Source organism: Bubalus kerabau, chromosome 1 (assembly GCF_029407905.1).
Source record: "Bubalus kerabau isolate K-KA32 ecotype Philippines breed swamp buffalo chromosome 1, PCC_UOA_SB_1v2, whole genome shotgun sequence".
NCBI lineage: Eukaryota > Metazoa > Chordata > Mammalia > Artiodactyla > Bovidae > Bubalus > Bubalus kerabau.
The window spans coordinates 121830053-121851933 of NC_073624.1; the positions used below are offsets into that span (position 1 = coordinate 121830053).

Consider the following 21881-nt stretch of genomic DNA (forward strand, 5'->3'; position numbering starts at 1 on the left):
CAGCATCAGACCCTAGTCAAGCATCAGAGGTCCACCCCCACCAATATCAAGCCCTAGTCCAGCATCAGACCCTCCCCCTGAATCAGGGCCTCCAACAGCATCAGGGCCTCCCCCAGCATCAGGCACTCCCCCAACATCAGGTCCTACTCCAGCATCAGACCCTAGTCCAGCATCAGAGGTTCCTCCCAGCATCAGGTCCTAGTCCAGCTTCTAACCCTCCCCCAGTATCAGGCCCTCCCCCAGCATCAGACCCTAGTCAATCATCAGAGGTACCCCCCAGCCCCCGAGTATCAAGCCCTAGTCCAGCATCAGACCCTCCCCCTGAATCAGGGCCTCCAACAGCATCAGGCCCTCCCCAAGCATCAGGCCCTACTTCAGCATCAGACCCTAGTCCAGCATCAGAGATTCCCCCTAGAATCAGGCCCTAGTCTAGAATCAGACTCTCCCCCAGCATCAGACCTTCCCCACGCATCAGACCCTCTCCTAGCATCAGATTCTAGTCCAGCATCAGACCCTCCACCTGAATCAGGGCCTCCAACAGCATCAGGCCCTCCCCGAGCATCAGGCCCTACTTCAGCATCAGGCCCTAGTCCAGCATCAGACCCTAGTCCAGCATTAGACCTTCCCCCAGCATCAGACCCCACCCCCCCATCATCAGACGCCCCCCATCATCAGACTACCCCCCCTCCCCAGCATCAGACCCCAGTGCAGCATCTGACCCTCCCCCAGCATCAGACCCTCCTGCAGTATCAGACAACCCCTCCCAGCATCAGACCCTAGTCCAGCATCAGATCCTCCCACAGCATCAGACCCTCCCCCAGTGTCCGGCCCTAGTCTACCATCAGACCCTACCCAGCATCAGGCCCTCCTCCAGCATCAGACCCTAGTCCGGCATCAGAGGTTCCCCCCAGCATCAGACATTTCCCCCCAGCATCAGACCCTCCCCCAGCAGCAGGGCCTAGTCCAGCTTCAGACACTACCCAGCATCAGACTCTCCCCAGGCATCAGGTTATCCCCCAGCATCAGGCCCTACTTCAGCATCAGACCCTAGTCCAGAATCAGAGGTTTCCCCCAGCATCAGGCCCTAGTCCAGCATCAAGCCCTCCCTCAGCATTAGGCCCTCCCCCAGTATCAGACCTTCCCCAAGCACAGACCCTCCCCCAGTTTTAGGCCCCCCCCCAGCATCAGACCCTAGTCCAGCATCAGGTCCTCTCACAGCATCAGACTCTAGTCCAGCATCAGGCCATCCCCCAGCATCAGGCCCTATTCCAGCATCAGACATTCCCCCAGCATCAGACCCTAGTACAGCATCTGGCCATCCCCCAGCATCAGACCCTAGTCCACCATCAGGCCCTCCCCTAGCATCAGACCCTCCCCCAGCATCAGACTCTTGTCTAGCATCAGGCCCTAGTACAGAATCAGGCCCTAGTCCAGCATCAGGCCACCCAGCATCAGACCCTAGTCCAGCATCAAACCTTAGTCCAGCATCAGAGGTTCCCCCCCAACATCAGGCCCTAGTCCAGAATCAGACTTTCCCCCAGCATCAGACCCTCCTCCAGCGTCAGGCCCTCCCCCGGCATCAGATCCTAGTCCAGCATCAGAATTTCCTCCCAGCATCAGACACTAGTCCAGCATCAGACACTAGCCCAGCAAGAGGCCCTCCCCAAGCTTCAGACCCTAGTCTAGCATAAGACGTTCCCCCCCAGGATCAGATGTCCCCCCCAACATCAGGCTCTTGTCCAGCATCAGACCTTCCCCCAGAATCAGACCATCCAGCAGTGTCAGGCACCCCCCACAACAGACCCTCCCCCAGCATGAGGCCCTCCTCCAGCATTATGCCCTCTCACACCCTCAGACCCTTCCCCAGTATCAGACCCCTCACCTCCAGTATGAGGTGTGGAAGCCCCACTTGTCTGATGCTCCTGAGCACACTCAGGCAGTCCCAGAGCAGCAGGACAATAGCTTTTGCAGGAGGTGCATCTTTAGGAATCAACTGCAGAGCAGCAGCAGCTGCGGTCTGTTTCAGGTCAAGGAGAGGCAAAGGAGAGGCAGTTGTGCTGGAGGCAGTGGTGGGCGTGGGCACGTTCCCCAGCTCTGCTTCCTCCCCATGGGGGCTTTGCTCTCCTGCTCTCTCACCGGTCCCAGGGTGGTGTCCTTCCAGATTCAAGGTCTCCTTGATATCTCAAGCCCAAGTCCTGAGTCGCATCCCAGTCCGGTGTGGCAGAGGGCTGGGAACACCCAAGCTCAAGGGCTGAAAGGATCCCAGAGGGACAGCAGGGTCCAGCGGGTGGCAGGGCAGGGGATGAGGGTGGCTGCCCACAGAGGGCCCCACAGCAGCACTGGAAGGACAGCAGTGATCCCTTAGCTCACACGGGGACACTGCCCAGCCTGGCACTCAGAGATGTTACTGCCAGCAGCTCTGGGGATGCAAGAAGCCCAGTGAGTGACACCACGCCACTCGGGCCGTGTGGGTGGGCACTGCTGACCATGGCCTCGGTTTTCATCCTGGTTCCAACTGTCCCTCTAAGGGCTGAAGGGCTCCTCTTCTGAATGGCACAGATATTTTCTTTATGTGGGTGAAAGCATCCCTGCTTGTTTCTGTCAGAGCTGTTGTCACTCATTGTGTGTTTTCCTCTTTACAACCTGTGCTTGCTGCTCTTCCAGTTTAACTTAGGAGCAGCCCTTATTTTCTGCATTTCCTAGTTGTCAGCATTCACTGGAGCTTTCCAGGTGGCACTAGTGGTAAAGATCCTGCTGACAATGCAAGAGATAAGGAAAGATGTGGGTTCGATACCTGGGTCGAGAAGATGCCCTGGAGGAGGGCATAGCAACCCACTCCAGTATTTTTGCCTGGAGAATCCCATGGACAGAGGAGCTAGTGGGCTACAGTCCCTGGGGTCGCAGAGTCAGACAGGACTGAAGCAGGTTAGCACATACTCAGGTTTAGTTCAGTCGCTCAGTTATGTTCGACTCTTTGCCACTCGGTGGACTCCAGGCTTTCCTGTCCTTCACTATCTCCTGGAGTTTGCTCCAACTCATGTTCATTGAATCATCATGCCATAGAACCATCTCATTTCTGTTGCATCCACCAGAGAGGTGGCTGGGGCTCGGCAAAGTGCCTGGTCCCACTGTGTGGGTGTGAACCTGCCCTTACCACTCCCTGACTGCGTGACCATCACCGTGCCCTCCTCTGTAAATCGGGAGGGGGCAGCACCTGCTTGGTAAGGGGCACACACAGCATCTGGTATATAATCAATGCACCATCCATCTCAGCATTGTATTTATTAATAGGGATAACATTTAATAACCTGCTCCTTTTTCTCTCTTGTCACTTAACTGTGCTCCAGATCACATCTACTTTACTTACCCCTGTTAATCCCACACCCAGCACAAACAAGACACTCAACAAATTTGTGGCTGAAGAGGCAGGAACATACCCTGTGCTCAAGGAGATGAAGCCGAGCGAGATGGGGGCCTGATGATAACCCTGTGTGATGAGGAGACCCCAGGAGGACCTGCGTGGCTGTGGGGTGGGGTGGGGGGCATGGGCAGAACCCCTGATGAGCTCCTGGGGATGAGGAAAGTGGCAGGAAGGAGGGGGTCTGTTTCTTGTCCACAGATTTTACCTCACCCCTCACTGATGAGCACTAAGGCTATTTCCAAACACTTGTCACTGTTTTGGAAGAAACAATCATTGCCCAGCTCCTACTCAATCAATTTCGTAGAATACGTTTCTAGCATTGGAGTACAATCATCTGCTTTATTCATTCCATGCTCCGTTTATCCACCCATCCAGCCAGCCATCTGTTCATCCATCCATCCACTCACTAATCCATCCATCCATCCACCCATCCACTCATTAACTCATCAGATCATCTCAGACCCACCGAGAAGGCAGACGCCTCCTCTGCTCCGGCTCCCAGGAGGACCCCCAGCATAAGTGAAAGGAGCCTAGTGGGGATGATGGGAGGAGACACAGAAGAGACATGCCTGCAGGCCCTCCTCCCTCTGAATGGTGAAGCACCCACCTGGTCCTAATGTCTTCTTGCCGGGATGTTCAGGCTGGCCCTTTCCCTTCTTGCAAAACAAGTGGCTGATGGAGGACTTGATGGCCTTCTTCTTTGGGGCTTTGTGCAGCGAGTCCTGGCTGCTGGTGCTGCTGGTGGGGTTGCTCCCGGGGCCGTCCTGAGAGCCTGTCGAGCTACAGGGAGAGAAATCAACCTTTAACCAGCACCCTTGTGCAAACACACACCCTCCACAAGACCTACTGATAGAAACGGGAACCCAACAACACCCGCGCCTCTACCTCGCAGCAGACAGTGGAGTTTCCTTCACCAACCACACTCCACATAAGCAATGCAGGCTCCCAGCCACAGACAACCACTCCGGGAAGCTGAGATTCTCTGCCTTGAGCTCTCCCCCGAGGAGGGCTTGACTCCAGGTCAGCTGGTGCAGAAGGTGCTCCGACCCTCCCTCAGGGTCCCTGCTTGGCAGGTGATGACACTCCAGGAGAAGGCGAGCTACTCTGCTCTGGGCAGTTTCCCCCGCCTCCTGCAGGGTCACCATCCCCGCCCATGGCAGGACAGCAATGGTCACCGTGCAGGGCTGCTGGTCAGGTGACCACACGTGCCCTCCATCGAGCGCTGCCTGGCTCAGGACAGGAGCTCAGCAGGTGGTGGTCTGAAGGAAGACAGTGTCAGTCACAGGAGGGGACAGAGTCTCCTGAGAGGAGACCCCTGAGGAAAAGGGAGGGACGCTCAAGAAGTGAACGTGAGAGGCATGGGGCTGTCACCATCAGGAATGAGCCCCGGGCTGGGCAGACCTCTAGCAAGAGCAGGAAGAAAGCTCCCACAGGAGTCAATCCATAGGGACGGACGTTTCCTAAAATCACTGAGGCCACTGAGCTCTTCTCCCCCAGCACCTGAAGTTCACCACTAAACACAGACACCAAACCCAGTGGGATTCCTTGCAACAATCCTTTCAACTCTTTCAAGACAAGAGGCGCAGGGCTCCTGACACTGACAACGAGGCGTGCAGGCCCCTTACTTGCGGGCATCCCTGATGTCATCATGGCTGGCTGTGCGCATCGCCCCCACGTGCAGCCGGTCCAGCCGAAGGGCCCGCCACAAGGTGGGGGTCGAGGTTTCACATTTGATGGTGCTCTTGTCATCTTGTACCTCTTCCCGTAAAGCTGGCAGCTAAGTGAGTGATGTAAGTGTAAAATTGGGTAACAATAGATTGTGTCGAAAAAGGCAATCACACAGGCTTTACATATGATAACCAGAAACTTATTTGAAAATCTATTAGCTATGCTATCTGCCAAGCATAAAAAAGTGCCTAGTTCTAGCTTAATGTCATCTTAAAGGGCTGTCTTGTTCAAGAGAAGCGGGGCTGTGGGGCAGCAAGAGCACCCGACTGAGTGCAGAGACCCAGGACGGGAGCCTCCCTGCAGCCGGGCTTTGCCCTCCCTGGAATCCAGTGACCAGATGGCCCCGCTGGGCAGGACAGCAGAGCGATGCTGGCTCCGTGAACCTTGCATGGCATGAACTGCCCTGATGAAAGGACTGTGCTCATTGCCAGATGCTGCTCAGAAGCACCACAGCTAGAATAAGAAACCTCTCAGCAAAGCCATCCAGACCTTTCTGTTTGAAGGAGAAAAGGACACAGCTTGTGCCACCACCCATGGTCATTTGTAGTGATGATGCAGGTTACTGGAACCCATGACAACAAGAGAAACACAGAAAAGGTACCTATCCCCTCCATACGAACACCATGTGTCTGGCTCGTATTTCTCAGTAACATACAGACTGGGGGCTACACATTCAAGTACTTACACGCAGTTCGAGTGTAATTCGCTCACTGTGGTTTACATAAAGGTCTTCACTAAGAGATGATCTTGTATCAACCTAGAGTGGTGGGATGGCAAGGGAGATGGGAGGGAGGTTCAAAAGGGAGTGGATATATGGGTACCTACAGCTGATTCATGTTGAGGTTTGACAGAAAAGAACAGAATTCTGTAAAGCAATTATCCTTCAATTTAAAAATAAACTAATTAAAAAAAGAGAGAGAGAGATGATCTCTCCTGGACTCCCAGCTTTTCTGCTGGTCCTGGGTGTGAGGACAGGGAAGACAGTGGTGGCAACAGTGTGGGAACAGATTAACCCCTCAGGGTCCAGACAGGTCTCACTGATACATTGGGTGTGTGGTTAAGCCAGGGGGAGGTTTTAGGAAACATGCATGGCATGTATTTTTATAAACAATGAGTGTGTTGTTTTAACCAACTAACCTGTGCCTTTTTAGTGGGATTCTATAAAAAATATTGATCCAGTGCAGCGCCACAGGAGCTTGGTGACAACAAAGTGACTTAGTGCAAAACACAGCTGAACTCATTTAATAGCAGCTGGATAAACTGGGCACCCTCCCCTGAGCTCTAACAAGAACCCTCAGATAACAGAAGGCTACAAAGGCTAGAAATTATCCACATGGAACTGAACAGGGATCAGTCTCAAATTCAAGTTGAAATAAGCATTTATAAAAATCAGAAAACAACAAAGAACAGAGCAGGGAAGTGACACATCTGGGTTGACTATGGACTCAGTGGAGACAAACATCTGCCTCAGAGTCAGGGCCCATGCCAGCCGCTTCCCCCAGGCCTCCTCCTGAGGAAGGCCTCAGGGTCACCAGCCTGGCCACCCTCCCCCAGGATGGGAGCTGCCCCACTGGTGCCCACGTGGCTAGGATGGGAAGTGCCGTGTCCTCACTGAACAGGAGGGCAAAGCCACAGAGTGGGCGAGTGGCACACCGAGGTCACCAACCCCAGGGTGATGGCGCTGCTCTGCTGTGCTCAGCAGAAGGGCTCCCAGGCACTGAGCTGCCTGAACTGGAGCGTGGCCACCCGAGTCCTGTGGGAAGGCCCAGGAGTGCTCGGTCAGTGGGCTGGGAGCAGGAGAGGGACAAGGAAGGCCAGCCCTCGGGGCCCTGGACTCCCAAACAGGGGCTCATCCAAGTGACCCAAGGGGAGAGGCAGCGAGCTCCCTCCTGATGCTCCATCAGGGATGCCGTGATGGACATGAGGGCCTCTGGAGGAAAGCAGGTGGACGGCACCATGGTTAAGTGTCCAGGCTCTGATCAGACCAGTCCACACCACACTGCTGGGTTTGAGAGCCTGGGCAGGGTGCCTGACCTCTCTAAGCCTCAGTGTCCATGTCTGCTGAATGGGGATAGCAGCAGCCTGGACCTCACCTGGGGATGAGATGACAGACTCAGAAAGCACGTGTCTGGCACACAGAGTCTCCTGCACACTGCTACCCACCATCATTAAATTGGCTTCCCTCAAATCTAACATCTATGGCTCTGATTCAGTCATTTTTTATAAGAAAACACTAAGCGGAAATTCCATGGTGGTCCAGAGGTTAAGACTTGGCACTTTCACTGCTGGGAGACTGGTCTGATCCCTGGTTGGGGAACTAAGATCCCATAAGCTGTGCAGCATGTCCAAAAAACTAAGTAAAGAAAAAATTTTAAAATAATAAATAATACTATGTCTATTATAAACAAGCATGAGATGATTCGAAGGCAAACAAGTGGGAGAAAGGCAAACTGTTACAATTGTCCCAACGAATGACCTCTTTCCAACAGAACCATCAGCATATTTTAAGTGGTGGAAGGCTGAGCGTCAAAGAATTGATGGTTTTGAACTGTGGTGTTGGAGAAGACTCTTGAGAGTCCCTTGGACTGCAAGGAGATCCAACCAGTCTATTCTGAAGGAGATCAGCCCTAGGATTTCTTTGGAAGGACTGATGCTAAAGCTGAAACTCCAGTACTTTGGCCACCTCATTCGAAGAGTTGACTCATTGGAAAAGACTCTGATGCTGGGAGGGATTGGGGGCAAGAGGAGAAGGGGACGACAGAGGATGAGATGGCTGGATGGCATCACTGACTTGATGGACATGAGTCTAAGTGAACTCTGGGAGTTGGTGATGGACAGGGAGGCCTGGCGTGCTGTGATTCATGGGGTCGCCAAGAGTCGGACACGACTGAGCGACTGATCTGATCTGAGTTTCATTACTTCCATTAAAACGTCAATTATTCACCAGTACATGACCACACAGTGTTCATTCACGTTAAGCAATAAGGACTCTTTAATATTTCACAGAGAGACAAAGGCCTGCTAAATTACTAAATATTTTACCTTTCGATGCTACTTCCTTAAATCACTAGGCTGATAGATGCACGCAAAGAAATGAAGAGAAACCAGATTTATTGTGACTTTGAAGCTAAAAATTCAAGAATCAGTATAGGCAAATGCAGTAAAGCAAAAATGATGGCAAACATATAAGTGAGATGAAGATTTAGAGAACATGTGACTGGAAACAGAACTTTTTTTTTTTTTTTTTGACTACAGAAGTTAAATAAGCTATTCAAGATTTACTAGAGAAACACTATAAATTATTACTCAGGAAGATACAATTCTATTACAACATCATGATTTATTAAAGCACAGCATTCTGTACAACAAAGGGCCTTGCTGTGTCTGACTCTATGCGACCCAATGGATGGCAGCCCACCAGGCTCCGCCGTCCCTGGGATTCTCCAGGCAAGAACACTGGAGTGGGTTGCCATTTCCTTCTCCAATGCATGAACGTGAAAAGTGAAAGTGAAGTTGCTCAGTCATATCTGACTCTTCTCGATCCCATGGACTGCAGCCTACCAGGCTCCTCCATCCATGGGATTTTCCAGGCAAGAGTACTGGAGTGACAGTTGTCTATCCTCAGCCAAACTTCTCTATAAGTTAGTTTCTCTTAATAAAAAATATGTTATACTTTAAATTAGTAATTTAACTGATGAGGAAGTTACCATAATACCTATTTTAACATTGAATAAATCTAACCACCTATTGGACATTAATGTAAAATCCTGAAATAGAATTTAAAACTTCTCAAAATAAATTCATTAAAGCAGGTTCCCTGTGAAAATATGTAAGAATGAAAGCTAGCATAATAGCAGGTGCAGGCTTTACATTTTATTAACCATAGAAGATACTTTTTTAAAGAGTCTAATAGAGACATTAACTGTGCAAAAGCAGATGAGATTTACAGTCTTAAATACAAGCACCAACAAAGAAAGGATATCGTGTCAGTTCAGTTCAGTTCAGTTCAGTTGCTCAGTCATGTCCGACTCTTTGCGACCCCATGAATTACAGCATGCCAGGCCTCCCTGTCCATCACCAACTCCCGGAGTTCACCCAAACTCATGTCGATCAAGTCGGTGATGCCATCCGGCCATCTCATCCTCTGTCGTCCTCTTCTCCTCCTGCCCCCAATCCCTCCCAGCATCAGAGTCTTTTCCAATGAGTCAACTCTTCACATGAGGTGGCCAAAGTATTGGAGTTTCAGCTTTAGCATCAGTCCTTCCAATGAACACCCAGGACTGATCTCCTTTACAATGGACTGGTTGGATCTCCTTGCAGTCCAAGGGACTCTCAAGAGTCTTCTCCAACACCACAGTTCAAAAGCATCAATTCTTCAGCGCTCAGCTTTCTTCACAGTCCAACTTTCACATCCATACATGACCACTGGAAAAACCATAGCCTTGACTAGAAGGACCATTGTTGGCAAAGTAATGTCTCTGCTTTTTAATATGCTACCTAGGTTGGTCATAACTTTCCTTCCAAGGAGTAAGCGTCTTTTAATTTCATGGCTGCAATCACCATCTGCAGTGATTTTGGAGCCTCCCAAAATAAAATCTGATACTGTTTCCACTGTTTGCCCATCTATTTTCCATGAAGTGATGGGACTGGATGCCATGATCTTAGTTTTCTGAATGTTGAGCTTTGAGCCAACTTTTTCACTCTCCTCTTTCACTTTCTTCAAGAGACTTTTTAGTTCCTCTTCACTTTCTGCCATAAGGGTGGTGTCATCTGCATATCTAAAACTCCATTAACTCTACACTTAAGAGGATCATTTCTTTATGTAAGGATAATCTCATTTATGAGTTACACATGATATGTAGTTTAGGATCCATCTACATTATGCTTGTAACTGCATACTGCTGCTATTGCTGCTGCTAAGTCGCTTTGATCGTGTCCGACTCTGTGTGACCCCATGGACTGCAGCCTACCAGGCTCCTCCGTCCATGGGATTTTCCAGGCAAGAGTACTGGAGTGGGTTGCCATTGCCTTCTCCTGTAACTGCATAGTGATACACCAATTCAAACTTACTCCTATGGGGGAAAAACAGCATTTAATGAGACATGAAGGCAAAGCACAAACCCGACTTAAGGGGCCACATGCTGTGGACCACAGCACTGCTATTACCAGAGCAAGTGGGGGGACAGGGGAGGGGAGATGGATGGGTAAACTACAACCTAGGGGGCAGGAGGCTGGAGTCTGAATTGACGAGGACTAAGCAGACAACAGGATGAAACAGGAAATCAAAACCAATATTGAAAGCAGACACACCGTGAGAGAACTCCAATAGCAAGGAAAACATATATAGAACTGTTCTTTTACAAATACTCGGAAAGAAATCAAGCATGAAACCACAGAGAAATCGTCAAAGAATTTTAAATATCAACTCATTAGCCAATGATGAAAATTATAAAAAGTGTGTCAAAAGATCACAAAATGGACTAGTTACCACTTCACATGCCGCTAAAATGATTCACGGTTAATTTAATTATAAATTGACTAACAATGCAGCTAACATGAAATGGGTGGTAACCGAAAAAAGTGATAATACAAGTGCAGTTACAAAGCAGAGTGTTATACACGTGATTTCATGGGCTAAATAGCAATGTACTCACAAAACCTAAGCTAAACACGCAAGAAAGCTGGAACATGTGCTTTAGAGTCACACACTCTGTCACCAAAAGGCCTAGGTCGTCTTCCCATTTTTAGACTCGGAAAAGTGAGGCAGCCTGACGTCTTCCCTGGAGCCCTGGGGCACCGGGCTTTTAACCTGGTTTCACATGCAGAGCTGGCCTGAGTGCGTGGCCAGGTCCATCAGCAAGCAGACCAGTTTAGATTCTTGGTTTTGTTCCCTGCACCCTACAGCCAGGCATCCCCAATGGAAAATGTGCTGCACAGCTTTCCCATGCCATGAGAGCTGCCTATGGTTACTTTCACGAAGCTGTCTGCTCCTTGAGAACAGAAACTTCCCTGCAGCTGCTGTGCCCAGCACAGGCCAGGCCCAACGTTACAGAGGCAGGCTCTGGCTGAGTTCATGATGACGTGCTAAGCTGGTGGTCCAAATATCAAGACTAATTTGTCACTGTGCCATTGTGGAATGATTAAAGACTAGGCAGTTTAAAAAATTTTAGACCTCTGAGCCTAGCAAATGTACCTGATTTTCTTCTGGGTAAAAAGAGAAAAACCAAAAAACAAACAAACAAAAAAGAAAACCAGTGTCCTGGAGGAAGGATGTGGCAGGGAGGAGGCAGACACATACCAGAGTCATGATGCCCAGTCATGATGTCTCCCTCCCGTGCCTGGCTGTGCTGCCTCCTTTGGGGCTGGAAGCGCCCACTGCTGGGCGGGCAGGAGCCGGCATGCGAGGAGGCAGGATACAGGTTGAGGGAGCTCACTGATTTAAAACAACGGAGGTTGCCTAAGCTCTCTCTCCATGCTCTCAGTCTCCTAAGCCCACTGCTCCGTGTTGTCCTTCTCTTCTTCAATCAACCTAAAATAGAATAAAACCCACCACCTGCCTCTGTCAGCAGAGGAACGTGTCTGGAAAACAAATTTGGGCTGGCATTCTGTGTCATGATTAGCAAATTCCAGAAACAGTTGCTCAATTAACATCTCAGCAAAAAGGTTCGACTTTCCCTCTTTTGAATATTCTCAAACTTAGAATAACTTAGCATTGAGTCTTACAAACTGGCCCCTGATCATTCACGTTTGATTTCACTTCTTTACTCTAACATTCTGAAGGGGCCCTGGTGGCGACTGTCTTCCTGTGAGGAGATACCTGAAGTTGACAACCTTTACCTTCCCTGCTCTCAGGGCAGAGATGCACGTCAGTGCCTCAAGTCTTTTCCACTAGGAATTGGGAACTCTGTACAATCAAAACAGCAATTCATGAACAAGCTGGAGTTTCTAAACACAAGTCTCCAGACAAGATGAAATGCTGAGTTGATCTTGTTTTTTTTTTTTTTTTTTTTTTTTTTTGTTTTTTTAAGGTTGTATATGTACTAATGCATCACTTGATGAAGTTCTCCACCAGCTTTGTTTGAGTTTCTGGATTCATGTCAATGTTCTGCATTAACCTAGAATTCATGGTTTCTGCTCTTCTCCCCTAATGTGTTATGGATGATTTGATATAGCAGTTTAAATACATAATTATGCAAATAAAATGATTTTCAAATTAAAATACAAGATTCTTACAGGAAGTAAACTCTCCAGTTTCACTTCTACTTATACATCTTGAAAGTTTTTCACTGTTGATAGTAAGTTGATTGACAGAATTTACCATTTACATCAAGTCAACTTGTTGCATAAGGAAAAATCACTTTTACCTGACAACATGCTGTAAAAATAAAACCATTAATACATAGCCGTTCCATATTTCCTGCGGGGATGGGGAAAGGCAATCTTTCTGAGCTCGTCTGTGCTCAGACACGGCCCACAAAGCTGTCTGTCTCAGCGTCAAATGGTCAGGCGGCACCACCTGTGTTTGCTGGTTGTCCCTTTCACCCCCTGCCTTTTCCCCAGGCCCCCCACACTCGGCTGACAGAAGTGGGCGCCTCGGCCTGGGCTGATGTGACGAGAACTGTCTGAGCATTAGCTCTGCCAGGTCCTGTGCAGGGTCACCAGCCTGCGGCCACTCTGAACGTGAACCTGGGACATGGGCATAGCTGTGCGGGTGTGGCACCAGGCAGGCCTTGGGGCCCTCAGCCGCTTGGCTGCACCCAGACCCAAGGACCCCTGCTCACCCCAAGGTGGGCCTTTGGATTCTATCCCGTTTTGTAAATTGTTATAACTGCCAAGACAGTGTTTAAAGAAAACATCTTAAATATACTGATAAGATGAGAAAAACTCAAACACATGTCCTTGGACCACTGTCTTACAAAAGCCAATCTTCACACTGTATTAAGTTAAAAAGGAAAATGCAGATCTGAGTGGGAATTTGCCAACCCCAAAACCCCAGCTTTTCTGTTCCAGGTGGCTTTTCACCAGAACGTGGGAGGCTCCAAGGGACACAGGAGGGTGCACGGGCCACAGGGGACACCGCTTTGGCACCTCACACACCTAGGGGCTCAGAGCTGGGGGGGACACCCCACAACACCCCCCCACAGAGTGCTGACACCACACCATGGACAGAACGCCCTGGCTGACCAAGCTCTATAATCAAGGGCAATCTCAAAACTGAAAATTCTTGAAGCAGACCTGCAGTCAGGTTTCTTACTATGGAACACTCAGACTTCCCTAGGAGAAGACAGTTCCTCAGAGAAACTGAGTTTCTGGGGAGCTGAGCTCAGGATCACCTACCGGATCTCTTCGTTGATAGCGTCCAGCTGCTCCTGCAGCATCACAGTCAGAGTCTTGGCATCAGCCTGCCCACTGGGCGACAGCTGAGTGGCCGAGCTGAAGAGGGTGACCCTGTCGTCCTCGCTGTCAGACATGCCCTCGTCAGTCTTGAATGCCTGGGCCACGTTGGCCAGCATGCTGGCTTGCTGCATGCACTCCCAGTCCTGCTCCTTCAGGGTCTGCACCTGGGCATGAGAGGGCCATGTCTCATCAGCGACATTCCAGGCAGCTCAAGTCGACAGGAACTGAACACAATTTTACATGGAAGCCCTGACTGTGGATAAATGGGCCATGCTTATGAGACGCTGCCATCTCTTAACCGAGCAGTACTGAAGAAACGGGCAGGAGGAGAATCCAGTTCCTAGATGGCCTGGTCACACTCAGGTCTTAGTGTGGATGGAAGGCAATCCTATGAGGTTATTCACAAGGGTGGGCTGATGGAGTCAGAGACAAAAACAAAAAATTAAAAAATACATCCATCCCTCCATCAGCCAGGCTGAAGGAAAATAAGAAAAAAGAATCCTTCAGCTCCACAGCATCTGGGTCCCCCTCAGTGGTCAGCACTGGCACTAGTTCACCGGGGAGTGCCATCCTTGCAGGCTCCCAGCCCTCCATTTCCCAGGCTGGTCTGAACACCGACAGATAGGAGCAAGCAGGGACAGCCAGGGGATGGGAGAGCGAGCCCCCCTGCAGCTCTCCTCTCAGGGCACAGACCCTCGGGCTGTTCTGGGGGACAGCCCCTCACACCGCAAGGGTGGCTATGTCATCAGAGACACAAGGGAGAGTGCCTGCAGGGCCCTGTGCCGCCCTCCCGCTCTCACACCTCACACTCTTCTCTGTGCAAACCTCCCCTCTGCCACACTCTCAACCCAGGTCCTGCCTTCTTTTCCCAGATATGACCTCAAAGCAACCGAGGGGCAGCCTTGAGGTGCTGGCTTGCCAGTTCCCTGTCCCCCATGGCCAGTGCCCTTGCTCCCTGTCTTCGTCACGACCCCACCCCAGGGCTGGGCCACCCCCTTCGCTGGCTCCAGAACCACCTGCCATCATTCCTGCTCCACTCCAGTGAAGCAGTTGCCTATGGGTTCACCCCCATCAGCCTGGTCAGCACGTCCTCTCCCTTGTCTCGCCTTCCAATCACACAACAGGAACCAGCAGATTCCTCCTCCAGGGCTCCCTGCAGCACCCACTGTGGGTCTCTGAAAGCTCCCTGGGAGCGGCCTCTACTGTCCCACTCCCTGTCCAGTTTCCAGCTCTCTGCAAGTAGGCAGTGTGCCCCGCCCTGCAGGGTAGCTCCCTGGGGTCTCGAGGAACACATGTTATTAAGCCCCCTCCCCTCCTTGCCCTCCCCCACGCCCCCCCCCCCAGCATGTCTCTCCCTGGGCTCCAGGCCCACCCTCCCTGGGTTATTCCTTAGTTCCTTGCACCCCTTCTCAACCTTGTAATGCAGGGTACCCCATGGCTCTACCCTTGCACCCCATCTCTCTCCACCAGCACCTGCCTGGTGACTTTACCGTGCTCGTGCCTTTAAATGCCATCTGTGTGCCCACGACCCCAAGTCCACCCTGAGCTGAGTGAGTCCTCTCCTGGATGCAGGCCAAAACACTCAGCTGCTTTCCTGACAATCCCCTGGACACCCCATGGGCTCGTCCACCTCAACAGGGCTGAGGCCCGGCCCTTAGCTTCCCATCCTGGCAGCCCTCCTCACCTCAGGAAACAGGCTCCAGCCTCAAGCTGCTCAGGCCTGATCCCGGGGTCCTCCCTGATGTGGCCCGCTCTCTCCCTTGTCACCGCTAGTTGACACGACCCTTTTTCTATCTCCGAGTGGCTACTTCTCTTCCTGCCTCTGGGTCTCTGGTTCAAGGTCACCTTCCTGGTGTCATCTTGCTGGCCACCCTGTTCACACATGATCGTCCCCTCCTCCTTGGACAACTCGGGCACTCTGGTCTCCTTTCCCTGCTCATTACTGTCCGACAGGCTGTGCGGGTTTAAAAAGGGGTCCACAAATTCTTCCATCCTCCTCCCTTCAAGAGGCAGAAGGGGCAACTCACGCTCAGCCCCTGAGCAAGGCAGGACTTGGTAGCTCACTCTAACAAACAGAAGTGAATGTGTGGGGCTTTGAGACCTGGGCACTAAAGGCCTCGGGCTACACCCTGTGCTCTTGCTGTCAGAGGGTGTTCCGAGGAAAGCCAGGCCATGAAGAAGTCCACACGGCAGGGACCTGGGCCTGTCCCCAGCAACCAGGTGAGTCTGAAAGCCTGCTATCCAGCCCTGGGGGGCCTTCCCTTGTCTGTGCCCTCAGGAGTCCCTGAACCAGGCCCGCCTGCTACAATGCACAGGCACTGTGGACTGTGAGCTGCTCACTGGGAAGTCACTAAGCTTGGCAGTGATTCGTTATATAGCAGTGGATAAAGAATGCACATGGTTTTTAATTCACTGCTGGAGTCCTACTTCTGACGATGTCTGGACCAAACTAGCTGCTCACTGAATATGGAAGCTCAAAACACATACATGTATGAAAAAATACATGCCATGAATGAGGTGAAAATGTAAAGGCACTTAAACTTCCAATGAGAATTCTTCTCACTATAAGCTGATGGATATGTGTATCCATTTACTTGTAGGACGATTTAAAAACTGTGCTAATTAGTACCATGCTGGGCCTCACAGTAGGCCACAAGTTATCAAAATTGGTTATTTTAAGAAAAAAAAAGCATGCCTTAAAAGTAAACTCTTAGCCAGAAAAAGGAAAATGGGAAGACGTAAAGTGACCTATCAATGCTTTGCTCCAAACCCATTTCAGGACCACAGTGTGAGTGGGCAGGTGCCTCACAAGGTGCCCACCAGGGACTGGAAGGGGGCGGCGGGGGTCCTTGCCTTGGACAGCTTGTTGTGCAGCACTGCCAGCCGGCCTTTCTGGGGGCGCCGCAGCACCATCCCATTGCTGGAGGAGTCTGCTAGCTGGTCCGCCACAGGGAACCTGAGATCTGGGGTGCTGCCCAAGTGGGGTCAGCTGAAACACATGGGAAAGAAGAGCGTTGTTAGAAGAAATGAGAGCTCACTCTGTCAGTCAAGCCAGAGCCTGTCAATTTGGAAGATTGGCAATTTCACAGCAAAAGGACCCCTGGGAGGGTCCTGCCCTCCTGGCTCCAACAGCAACAGGCTGCCCGCTGCCCCACAAACACTCAGGGCTCAGCCCCACCAGCTGGAAAACTCCCGTATGTGGGGAAGGCAGCGCTGATGTGAGGGTGTGGAGCTGACTACGACAGGATCTGCTGTCTGGGGTTGGGGCGTCCAGAGTCCCCCTGGAACCCACTCTCAGGTCCCAGGGTGGGGCCTGCACCTGCTCTGCTTTTTCCTTGGCACCCCACCTCCCTTCTGGCCCATGCCTGCTCTGACCTCCCTCTCCTGCATGAAGTCCGTGGATCACAATCACCTGTCTGCCTGGAACACTGTCTGCACCGCTCTCAGTGCTTCTAAAGGCACCTCAGACAACTCACAGCAGAAAGGCCTCGGACCTACAGCTCGGAGCTGAGCCGCATTGGTGACTCCCATTAAAGCAGAGGTGAGCGTGTCACCAGACTCTGGGATGAATGAGGCTCAGCACAGATGCTCAGGCCCTGAGCACTAAGGCCTGGGCCTACTGGTGCCAAGAACTCACTCAGCAGGGGCCTGCTGAGAGGCAGAGCGGCCCCCCCTTGACTGTGAGCCCCCTGCACTGCAGGACCACCTGGGCTCTGCTCAGTCTTGTTTCTGGGAATAGGGTGGCACCTTCACGTGCAGGAGTCCCTAAACCCGGGAGACAGAGCCCTCCTCCGAGGACAGGACACCCCTTACGTCTGCAGAGTGGCCAAGGTCAACCACCAGCTCAGCCTGCTTGGGGTCACATGCTGCTCTGCTTGATGGTTTTGAGAGGAAAACTGTGCTGCATAGGAGATGGAAGTCTGGAATCTCCCTGAGCCACGCTTGTCTTCCCTCTGGTCTCCCCTCCCTCCTGACGGAACCGCTCCTTTCTCTGCTTCACTTCCACCCAAGGGCCTGGGGCCAGAGCACACTTGGGAATTGGGTAGGGGTACGACACAGTCCTGCCATGCACTGCAGACCCCCTTGGGTCTCTGAGGGCCACAGAGGCCTCTGGGTTGGGGCGCCCCCCTGCCCTCCACCCTGCGCCAACCATCACCTCCCAGTCCCCTCACAGAGTGCAGCCTCCATATCTCTCCCCCTCCTCACCTGAAGCTCTTTCCTCTGGAAGAAGGTCTCAGAGACAAGGTGACCAATTCCTCTGGGAGGTCCTACCAAATATGCTGTGCCTGCCCTGCCTGTGAGGCAGGTTTTCAGTCCCCACTCCCTCCCTCCTGAGCCAGCATAGTGCTCCCCACCCAGCCCACACTGCCTGCTAGCCCCACTCCAAGGCCCCACCTGCGCTGCTAAGTCACTGCCATGACCCCTTGAGAGCTGCCTCCTGGAGACACCCCTCCCTCATACCAGCCACTGTGGCCCACTGTCTTCAAAGCACAGCGGACCTTCCCGCCCCACGGCTGCTTCCTCTTCTCATTTCTCACTATCACTCACACACAGGGGACTGGTGACCAGGCCCCAGGCTTCTCCATCTGAACCCCCTAACCATGCCAGGCCTTGGGCCCGGGCACCAGCGCCCCCCTCCTTATCCAAACCCCCCAAGAGCAAGAGGCCGTGTCCAACTCCTCTTCCTCCACTGTCTACACAGTCCTCCTCACACTCACCTGGTCCACCCCAGGAGCAGGGGTTCTCCACCTCTGAAAGCACCAGCCCTTCACCCTGGAGAAGCTCTGCCAGCAAATCTGGCCATGTCACCTATCCATTCTTCAGGGAATGTGCTCTCCTTGAACTCCACCTGCCGTGGTTTTGGACATAGGGCCAGTTTCTGGCTCGGCCTTTGTCTCAAATGATATCTCCTTACTCTAGAAGAAGGCTGGGTGGGGGCCCTGGACTGCGAGGATCCTCTAAGCACACAAAGAAATATGCGTATGGGCTCCAAACTGTCTCCTAACTCAGGATTCAAGCAGTAGTCAATTTCCTACAGGTGAATGAGTGCCACCAGTTAAGCACTTAATAACCTTTGCTAAAGTTTATCTCTCACTTGTGACCATTTTCCATGTAGAAGTCAAAGAAACATTTAAATACTTGATAAGAATTACTGCCCCTATAACAACGAGTAAGAAAAAGTCAGGATGCTCAGTAATCTGCTCACCTCATTCACAAGCCAGGTGATTCCTCCCACCACAGCCAAAGGCAAGTCATGTCTCAGTCTCCAATCACGTAAAAAAGACTACAGGTCCTTAACCTTCTGAGACTCTTCAGAAACATCATTGTCACAGTCTGTCAGGCCCCTCAAATGAATACACTCAAATATCAACTAGTCGGCCCCCCACTTCCAAAGCTCCGCCTGTGGTTTTGAGTTTTGTCAATACTGTGACCACCACTGGAGAAGGAAATGGCAACCCACTCCAGTGTTCTTGCCTGGAGAATCCCAGGGATGGCAGAGCCTGGTGGGCTGCCATCTATGGGGTCATACAGAGCTGGATACGACTGAAGTGACTTAGCAGTGACCACCACTCTCCCTGGTACCAAGATCGACCCTAAGGAGCAATGCTTGTCTCTTCCCTCTCACTGGCCACGAAGCTACAGGCTCCTTGAGGTGCGAACATGAGTGACACCCAGTCATACTGTCCACACATCAGACAGGCCCTTGTCACACTCAACAGTGCTGAGAGGAGCTGCCCGGGGGAGTGGCCTACCCATGGTGGAGGGGAGCCCCTTGCAGCCTTATCTGGTCCAGTTCGGCTCTCAGGGTTTCCAGGTTTAGAATCACCTGGTCCTACGAAACAGCAAATGACACAGCCTGCACCGCTTGCTTTCCAGACGTAAAATGACTTGCACCAAAATGTGCATAACAGGTTATGTTAGTAGTTATCAACTCTGAACATTTTAATTCTGAGAAGATGTTCTCTAAGAGTCCCATAGCAAATATAAACACTCAACATTAACCGTTATAAACCATAATGAATAGGAAGTTCCATCTCAGGTGTAGAAAAGGTTTCTCTGGAGGAAACGTGGCAAGCCATTAACAACGATGAAGTCTGTAGACAGAAGCTGGACTTGGGGCGGGGGTTCGGGTCAGGGACAGGACTCACTCTATTGCCCTTGCTCCTCTCATTGCTTTAAACTGTCTCCACGGAGCTCACCTGCATCCCTGGGCATTGCTCAGATTCATTCCTCTACAGCGCAATTCACTTCCTCATGGGATAAAACAAGTCAAACGGGCCAAGTTTCCGAGTCACTCGACTCAACCTGGAAGCTCTGTGCTGTCGGCCACAGCAGTTACTCTCCTCACGCAGCCCTTGAGCACATGAGACAGGCCTGTGCAAAGCTCGATGTGGAAATCACACAGAAGATTTCAAGGCTCACGGTGAAAGAAGGACGTCAAGTAGCCCGTTGGTTTTTAGGACATTTTAGATTGTGTATGTAGCTCATATTATCTTTCTGACACACAGCACAGTCCACATGAAAGGCTCACACTTTGTCTCAGCTTTTGGGTGAACCCAGAAAGGACTACTCAGAATTCTGAACCACACACAATGGCCACATACTCTAAATGCATCTATAATGCAAACACATTCAGTGTTCAAAACCAGAATGCTATACGTGTTACCGCAGTGGATTAGCCATAAGGAAAATGTAACTTGACTTCTGCTAAGCGTCTGTAGTGACTGTAACAACGAACCCAGCTCAATTTAGCTCTTAACAAATTTCTAAACGATTTAGAGATTTAAGTACCTTGTCATTTTGCATTTCTTCTAATTGCCTTTTCACTTTTTCAACTTCCCATACGAGAGAATTCTGAAAAAGATACACACAGTGCTTTAAGGTCAATTCTTACAGATGCTGCATGGACTGAGAGATGACTACTCTTCTGTCTGAAAGCATAAAGCACATCCGGAGGAGGGGTGGACCTCGTGCCCAGAGTGAAGTGCTGGCACGTGGCCAGATGACAACGTTTAACACTAACTTGTACACAGACAATCTCCTTGCTCGACTGATATTCTAAATACAAGGAGGCCAGGTCCCTGGGTTAAGTGAAACTGCTTTATACTTGCTTTCAGCTTTTGCAGTTCAGTGGTCACTCAGGAAACTGGCACATGTTTCACATGCCAAATTCAAACCTGAGACATAACTATCCCCACCTCAGAGCCAGCCCACAAGTCAGGGTGAAGTGAGGGGACCACCCTGTGTGGTCTCTAGTGAGGTGTGTGTTTCATCTTGGGTTTTGTGGGGGGGAAATGTGCCGCAGAACTTGTAGTGACCACTGGTCTCTCTCAGACAAGTGTTGCCCAAGCGCTGACCTCGGGGAAGGTTCTGGGCCTCGTCTTCAGGGCAATGGTGCAGCTGGGACAGGTTTTCACCAGACCTGAACCAAAGTGTTGCCCACTAAGCTGCTCTGGTGGAGGTTCTCAGACATTTTCCAAAGCAAATGAAAAGAGAGAAGGCTGGAGTTGGAATATGAAAATGCTTGCTTTTACTTGCTTCAGTCTTTTCTATCACATTATATGAAAGATCCTGAACTAAACTTCTTGATTTGGCTGCATCAGGCCTCAGTTGCATCACACGGGATTACTTTGACGTGATTGCCGCGTGGCACGTGGGATCTTAGCTCCCCAACCAGGGATCGAACCTGCGTCCCTGACCTTGCAAGGCAGACTCTCAGCCACTGGACTGCCAGCAAAGCCCCAGAAATAAACTTCTAAGAAAGAAACGAAGGGGTGAGGGTGGGCCTAGAAGAAAGTTCTAGCACGGTGGCTGGTAACACCAGGGCCATCAGTGGATCCAGCTCTCTGATGCTTTCTGTAAGGGTTGTGAGTACACATCTATGTGTGTTCCTTTACACACTGCCTGTGGATGCTGTCATGCTTATTGACTAGCATGAAATGCTGTTACTCAATTATTCATAACCAGTAAAGACATTGACTCTGGGGCCCTCTATGGGAACAGTTTTCCAACTCCTGTCCTAGAGATTTCCCACACACACAGACCGGGCTGGGCCAGGCCAGGCCAGATGCACCTCTTTCTAAAGGGGCCATGGGGCTGGCTCACCTTATTCTCCAGAGAAGCCATTCTCTCCTTCAGATGAAGCTGAAGCCTCTCATCTGATTCGGACAGAAGCTTATCCACGGTATCTGATAAGCGTTTATTGTGTTCTTCATTCATTTTTTCTCTCTGTCTTGCCTAAAACAGGAAAAACAAAAACTCATAAACTTTAAGAGCAAAGTATGGTCCTTCTTTTAAAAGCACCAGGGAACTGTGGCCTGTGCCCTGGTTCCCG

The 21881-nt window shown here is 51.0% G+C and overlaps 1 pseudogene; it reads right to left on the reverse strand.

The window, feature by feature from the left end:
• Nucleotides 1-2244: 2244 nt before the first annotated feature.
• Nucleotides 2245-21881, reverse strand: part of LOC129653410 (liprin-alpha-1-like) — a 32435-nt pseudogene continuing 12798 nt past the window's right edge.